The 6,996-nt window shown below is 53.5% G+C and overlaps 1 non-coding gene across 1 annotated transcript; it reads left to right on the top strand.

Annotated features, from left to right (window-relative positions):
* The first annotated feature begins 280 nt into the window (after nt 1-280).
* On the top strand, nt 281-435 carry LOC123688502. Its single transcript, XR_006750017.1, has one exon. It is a non-coding gene; the product is annotated as a 5.8S ribosomal RNA (ribosomal RNA).
* Nucleotides 436-6,996: the final 6,561 nt, after the last annotated feature.

The raw sequence follows: 6,996 nt of genomic DNA, 5'->3' as shown, positions 1-6,996 counted from the left end.
GACGTCGACGTTGTGCGACGCCCGTTACATTAGCGTTTTTATGCTCTTTCGGGATTGTCTGCGACGTTTGTCTCCGTCCGAATTTTTTACGATAATTGTCACTAGATTAGTACGCAAACTAGTTGAACCGAAGATTTTGCGCCGATCGACTGACGTATTGACCCTTCAGTGGGTCGTCTCAGTCATTGGAATGTCATTCTCGAGGAGGTTCGCAGTTGGCGTCTCGTATTTCGAGGGAAAGTCCATTGCGACTAGTACCGAGAAATCGAACATAAAAGATTACCCTGAACGGTGGATCACTTGGCTCGTGGGTCGATGAAGAACGCAGCTAATTGCGCGTCAACATGCGAACTGCAGGACACATGAACATCGACATTTCGAACGCACATTGCGGTCCTCGGACACTGTCCTCGGACCACTCCTGACTGAGGGTCGGTTCCATTACAAAGACTGCCCGGCCAGACGTTATGGCTTGACGAAGTGACGACGTAAAGGTCGTCTAACGTTGATCCTGTACCGAAGGTCATTTGGGCGAGTTGGACGGTTTGCCGCGTGACGATCAACGTTCTGTCGTTTCGACGCCTCGTGTGTTGGAATGATGAGGAGTTGTTTTCGTAACGCGCCGTCTTGAATTGCGAAAGCATATATTGTGGTGTCGTGGTATTGCTCGATCTGCGCCCATGACTGTAGACATGCGATCGTCGTGTCCGAGAAATCTGAACGACGTCCGATCGCTTTAATGTGCCAGTTGTCGCGCGTTGCGGATGAGCTTTCATGAGCGCACCCCCGAAACACCGAAGCACTTTGCTTGGATTCGCATGATCCGCCATACGGAGCAGGAGATAATAGACGCCTTTGAGTAGGCTAACTCCCTCGCGTAAGGTACGTGATTTTATGAGCCGCCAAAGGTTAGTTTCGGAACGTTTCGATGATTTGAACATACGACCTCAGGACAGGTGAGACTACCCGCTGAATTTAAGCATATTATTAAGCGGAGGAAAAGAAACTAACTAGGATTCCCTTAGTAGCGGCGAGCGAACAGGGATTAGCCCAGCACTGAATCCCGCGATCGTAACCGGTCGCCGGGAGATGTGGTGTTTGGAAGGATCCATTATCTGGCGAGTTCGCGGCGCGTTCAAGTCCATCTTGAATGGGGCCATCGCCCATAGAGGGTGCCAGGCCCGTAGCGACCGCTGCGGCTTGCTAGAGGATCTCTTCTTAGAGTCGGGTTGCTTGAGAGTGCAGCCCTAAGTGGGTGGTAAACTCCATCTAAGGCTAAATATAACCACGAGACCGATAGCGAACAAGTACCGTGAGGGAAAGTTGAAAAGAACTTTGAAGAGAGAGTTCAAGAGTACGTGAAACCGTTCAGGGGTAAACCTGAGAAACCCGAAAGGTCGAATGGGGAGATTCATTCGCGCCTGTTGTTGGGATTTACTGACTGTGGAAACGGCGACGTTCGCGTTGGCTGTTCCCTTCGGTTCATCTCCGGCTTCGGACGCGTGCACTTCTCCCCTAGTAGGTCGTCGCGATCCGTTGGGTGCTGTTCTACGGTCTCGAGTGTAGCCCGTGAGCTCGGATTTTCCGATGTTTACGGACACTGGGTTTCCGAACAGCTCGCTCGACGGTTTACTGATGGCGGGAGGCCGCGACTTAGTTCGCGTCCGGCCCGTGGCAAGTATGTGAATTGTGATGGCGATCGGACCTAGTGCCGATTCCGTCCGTTTGCGACTGTTCGCCGCGGTGTTCTTGGACAGACCTCTTGAAACGCCGATCAGCGACGCTATTGCTTTGGGTACTTTCAGGACCCGTCTTGAAACACGGACCAAGGAGTCTAGCGTGTGCGCGAGTCATTGGGAATCACTAAACCTAAAGGCGCAATGAAAGTAACGGTTCACTTTATGTGAACTAAGGGAAGATGGTCGGTCTCCATGACTGACCCGCATTCCCGGGGCGCCTCATTCTCATTGCGAGAGGAGGCGCACCAAGAGCGTACACGCTGGGACCCGAAAGATGGTGAACTATGCCTGGTCAGGACGAAGTCAGGGGAAACCCTGATGGAGGTCCGTAGCGATTCTGACGTGCAAATCGATCGTCGGAACTGGGTATAGGGGCGAAAGACTAATCGAACCATCTAGTAGCTGGTTCCCTCCGAAGTTTCCCTCAGGATAGCTGGCGCTCGTTGCATACGAGTCTCATCCGGTAAAGCGAATGATTAGAGGCATTGGGGTCGAAACGACCTCAACCTATTCTCAAACTTTAAATGGGTGAGATCTCCGGCTTGCTTGAATGTGAAGCCGCGAGATTTCGGATCAGAGTGCCAAGTGGGCCATTTTTGGTAAGCAGAACTGGCGCTGTGGGATGAACCAAACGCCGAGTTAAAGCGCCTAAATCGACGCTTATGGGATACCATGAAAGGCGTTGGTAACTTAAGACAGCAGGACGGTGGCCATGGAAGTCGGAATCCGCCAAGGAGTGTGTAACAACTCACCTGCCGAAGTTACTAGCCCTGAAAATGGATGGCGCTGAAGCGTCGTGCTTATACTCGGCCGTCAGTGGCATGTGCGGTCGCCCTTCGGGGCGGTCATGAAGCCCTGATGAGTAGGAGGGTCGCGGAGGTGAGCGCAGAAGGGCTGGCCGTGAGGCCGTCTGGAGCCGCCTTCGGTGCAGATCTTGGTGGTAGTAGCAAATACTCCAGCGAGGCCCTGGAGAGCTGAGGTGGAGAAGGGTTTCGTGTGAACAGCCGTTGCACACGAGTCAGTCGATCCTAAGCCCTAGGCGAAAGCCGATGTTGATGTGGCGTTGTTAATCGTGTTTATAAGTGGTGGCAGAAATGCTATGCATCTTGACGCGTGACGCACGCCCGTCGGGCGAAAGGGAATCCGGTTCCTATTCCGGAACCCGGCAGCGGAACCGAAATTAAACCGGGCCCTCGTAAGAGAGTTCGTCGGGGCAACCCAAAAGGACCCGGAGACGCCGTCGAGAGATCCGGGAAGAGTTTTCTTTTCTGCATAAGCGTTCGAGTTCCATGGAATCCTCTAGCAGGGAGATATGGTTTGGAACGCGAAGAGCACCGCATTTGCGGCGGTGTCCGGATCTTCTCCTCGGACCTTGAAAATCCGGGAGAGGGCCACGTGTAGGCGTCGCGCCGGCTCGTACCCATATCCGCAGCTGGTCTCCAAGGTAAAGAGCCTCTAGTCGATAGAATAATGTAGGTAAGGGAAGTCGGCAAATTAGATCCGTAACTTCGGGATAAGGATTGGCTCTGAGGATTGTGGCGTGTCGGGCTTGTTGGGGAAGTGGGTCACGGCTAACGTACCGGGCCTGGGCGAGGTGATGCGTTTCGCTTGCGTTACGTTTGATCCGAGCTCGGTCCCGCGTCTTGGCCTCCCGCGGAATCGTCAAGCTTCGAGACCCCGTGAGTGCTCGCAAGGGTGCTCTGGGTAATCTCTGCGGCCGTCATCTAACAATCAACTCAGAACTGGCACGGACTGGGAGAATCCGACTGTCTAATTAAAACAAAGCATTGCGATGGCCCCAGCGGGTGTTGACGCAATGTGATTTCTGCCCAGTGCTCTGAATGTCAACGTGAAGAAATTCAAAAAAGCGCGGGTAAACGGCGGGAGTAACTATGACTCTCTGGGGGACCGTTGGCTGATATACAAGTGCCCTACCGAAAAGGCGTGATTTTAGAGTGTGTTTTGAGACTTAATTGTCTCGCCCTCAGTGTGTCGCGCGGTCGGTTGATCACGCGTTGTTCAGCAAGTTTCCGCTCACCTCCACGTGGTGGTCCCTGGTAACGGCTTTTGCCGGCTAACGAGCGGAAGCGAACCCTAAGAATAGAACAGTTTAAGTGGCCCCCTCACAGCGATCTGTACGAACATTTGAGCAGATCGTGGGTCCACCCACATTCTTAGGGCGTGGGTTTGTGGTGTCACCGACTAGCACGGTGCAATTGTGGTGTAGAAGTTTCTTTAGATACAATAAAAGTGGGTGAGATACTTTACCTCCCACCCACTACTGCACCACCTTCTATTTGAAGGGAGAATCAAACATCTGCGATGGTCGTCTGCGTATGCGGAACGACCTTCGCCACGGACGCGGGCATGCAGACTCACCTGAGGAGACTGCGATGTCGCGGTCCACCGGCCAGCGACGCTGACGCGTGCCCTATCTGTGGGAGTCGCTTCCGCGGTTATCGCGGCGTTCGACAACATATGAGACAGGCACACCCAGCGGAGTACAACCGGGATCTGGAGGATCGGTACGAGGTTCCTGGGGGTAGGGACGAATGGACAAGCGAGGACATGCTCGAGATGGCTCGACGTGAACTCGCGTACAATGGCCCCTTCGTTAATAAACACCTTCTGGGTTTTTACCCAGAAAGGAACTTAGACTTCATTAAGAACCGCAGAAGGGAAGCCAAGTACAAAGAAGTCATCCAGCGTCTCGCGGGTGAGAATGCGGGGCCGTCGAGTGACGCCGTTGAAGTATTTCAACGGATGTCCGAAGCGGTCGCTGCGCTCATCCAATCCCCTGCGGATGCGGCCGGTACCTCTGAGGCCTCGGTGGTCGTCGAATCTAGTGCGGAGTTGCACAGCAGTGGGTCTCTGAACCCGGATGCCTCGGACTTCCATCCGTTGAGACAGTCACATAAAATCGTTCTCTTCTTGAGAGATTATTGGGCGGCCCAAGGTGGATGGGTCGATGCCGATGAAGCGGTCTATAATATGACGCAGCTTGTCGACACCCATAATCAAAGAGAGAGGGTGAGAGAGCAACTAGCCATCTACCTGAAGGCTCTGCTTCCGCAGATGTCCGACAGGCTAGGTGGTCATAGTAATAATAACAGAAGGGAAAGGACACGACCTGTCGAAGCGTTGAACAGGCGTCAAGAACGAGCCTTTCTTTATAAGACGGTACAAAAGATGTACCGGACAAACCGCGCCTCTCTGGCACGGAATATCATAGATGACTCTCCCGTAGGGGGGAGTCAGACGTTTCCCAACGTCCAATCTGCCGAAAGTAAGTTTCGGCAGATTTTCAGTCACCCCTCAAAGAGAGACATAGAAGACATCAAGGACAAGCAAGAGACTCAGGACTTGTCGAGCCCGATTTCGGAGAATGAAATCGTATGGGCTCTCGGGGCAAACAAGTCGCCTTCCGCTGGGGTCGATGGTGTCAAAATCAAAGACCTCATGAAGGTGCCTCTGAAGAAGCTTGTTCTTTTATTCAACTCCATGCTTCTCTTTGGCGTCGCTCCGTCGGCGTTGAAGAGAAACAGGACGATCTTGATACCAAAGGGGGGTGACTCAGATGATATCAATAACTGGCGCCCGATTACCATCGCCTCGGTGGTAACTCGGGTGCTACATAGAATTTTGGGGAAACGTATGGGGGGGATTCAAATCCACCCCAACCAGAGAGGTTTTCGGCAGGTCGACGGGGTCCTATTGAATAACCTCACCCTTCAGGCTCTAATTAAGGAGAGACGAAAGAGTCTGAAACCATATACCATCCTTAGTGTCGATGTGCGTAAAGCCTTCGACACTGTTTCTCAACAGTCCATCGTGAGAGCGATGAAGAGGCTCGGGATAGACGAGACTACTGTTCGGTATGTGGAGGATTCTTTTGAAGATGCCACTACCGTAGTGCAGCTCGGGAGAGGTATGACCGGAGAGATCCCAATATGTAGGGGAGTAAAGCAGGGCGACCCGCTTTCCCCCTACCTGTTTAACTTCGTCCTCGACGAGTTGATTTGTGATCTCCAAGGCGCCGAGGGTGGTCTGCCCGTAAATGACACCGCGCGTTTAGCGGTCTTAGGTTATGCCGACGACCTGCTACTACTAGCGAATTCGCCTAAGGAGGCCACTAAGCGTCTCAAGCTGGCTGCAGACTTCTTTGCTAGGAGGGGAATGGGGTTCAACCCCTCCAAATGCACGGCTATGACCGTCCAGGTCAACCGTGCAAATAAGCACTCATACTGCATCACCCGACCTCTATTTTATATAGAGGGCCAAGCGATCAGGCAGCTGCAGCCGGGCGAGATGTTTGGCTACTTGGGCGCGAATTACGGTGTCATGGGTAGATCTAAGCCGGTGCTGGACGAGGTGAACATTCAGCTCCGGAGGATTGGGAAGAGCCCTCTGAAGCCGCAGCAGAAGTTGGCCATCTTGAAAGTTTATCTTCTCCCAAGATATTTACATCTGCTCCAATCGCCGGTCGTTACTAAGAAGACTCTGAAGTATTTTGATCGGGTCGTGCGGGTGGCTGTCCGCAGCTACCTCCACCTGAACAAGACCTGTGCTGAAGCCTTTATTCACGCTCCCGTTCGGGAGGGTGGGCTCGGTGTCTCATGCTTTAGTGAGATTATACCAGCCATCCTCCGAAACAGGCTTAACCGCCTGTTCATTGCTGCCGACCCAATAACGTCGGCAACTCTCTCCACGTCCTACAGCGTTGAGTTTGTTCGCAAACTGGGGCGCTGGACGGGGGAGAGTGGAGGGAGCATGAGAGCGCTGGCACAGAGGATGTCAGAGAGGCTTGACACTAGCTTTTCTGGTAACGGCTTGCGGCAAGGACGGGCTTACCCCCGGTGCAGCGACTGGGTTCCTAACCCCCCACCTTACTGGTCTGGTGCTGACTTCGTCAGAGCCGTCCAGTTGCGGGGCAATCTTTTACCGGTCCGTGGAGTGCCTTCAAATCCGCCTGGTGAACGCCAGTGTAGGATGGGGTGCTTGCGGACCGAGAGTCTGTCGCATGTGTTACAGAAGTGTCCTGTTTCGCTGCGTACCCGGATTCGTCGACATGACCATTTGGTCCAGACGGTCCGAAAGATTGCTGAACGCAAGGGGTGGACGGTGGAAGTGGAGCCCAGAATTAGGTGCACAGACGGAGCTTTAAAGATTCCCGACCTGTTGCTCCGTATGGGGTCGAGAATTGTCGTGGTGGACGCTACGGTTTCCTGGGAGGGGCCTAATCCCCTGTCTGTGGCTG

Source organism: Harmonia axyridis, chromosome X (genome assembly GCF_914767665.1).
Source record: "Harmonia axyridis chromosome X, icHarAxyr1.1, whole genome shotgun sequence".
Taxonomy (NCBI): Eukaryota; Metazoa; Arthropoda; class Insecta; order Coleoptera; family Coccinellidae; genus Harmonia; species Harmonia axyridis.
The sequence above is the reverse complement of the archived record's forward strand: the minus strand, read 5'-3'. Positions and strand labels throughout refer to the sequence as shown.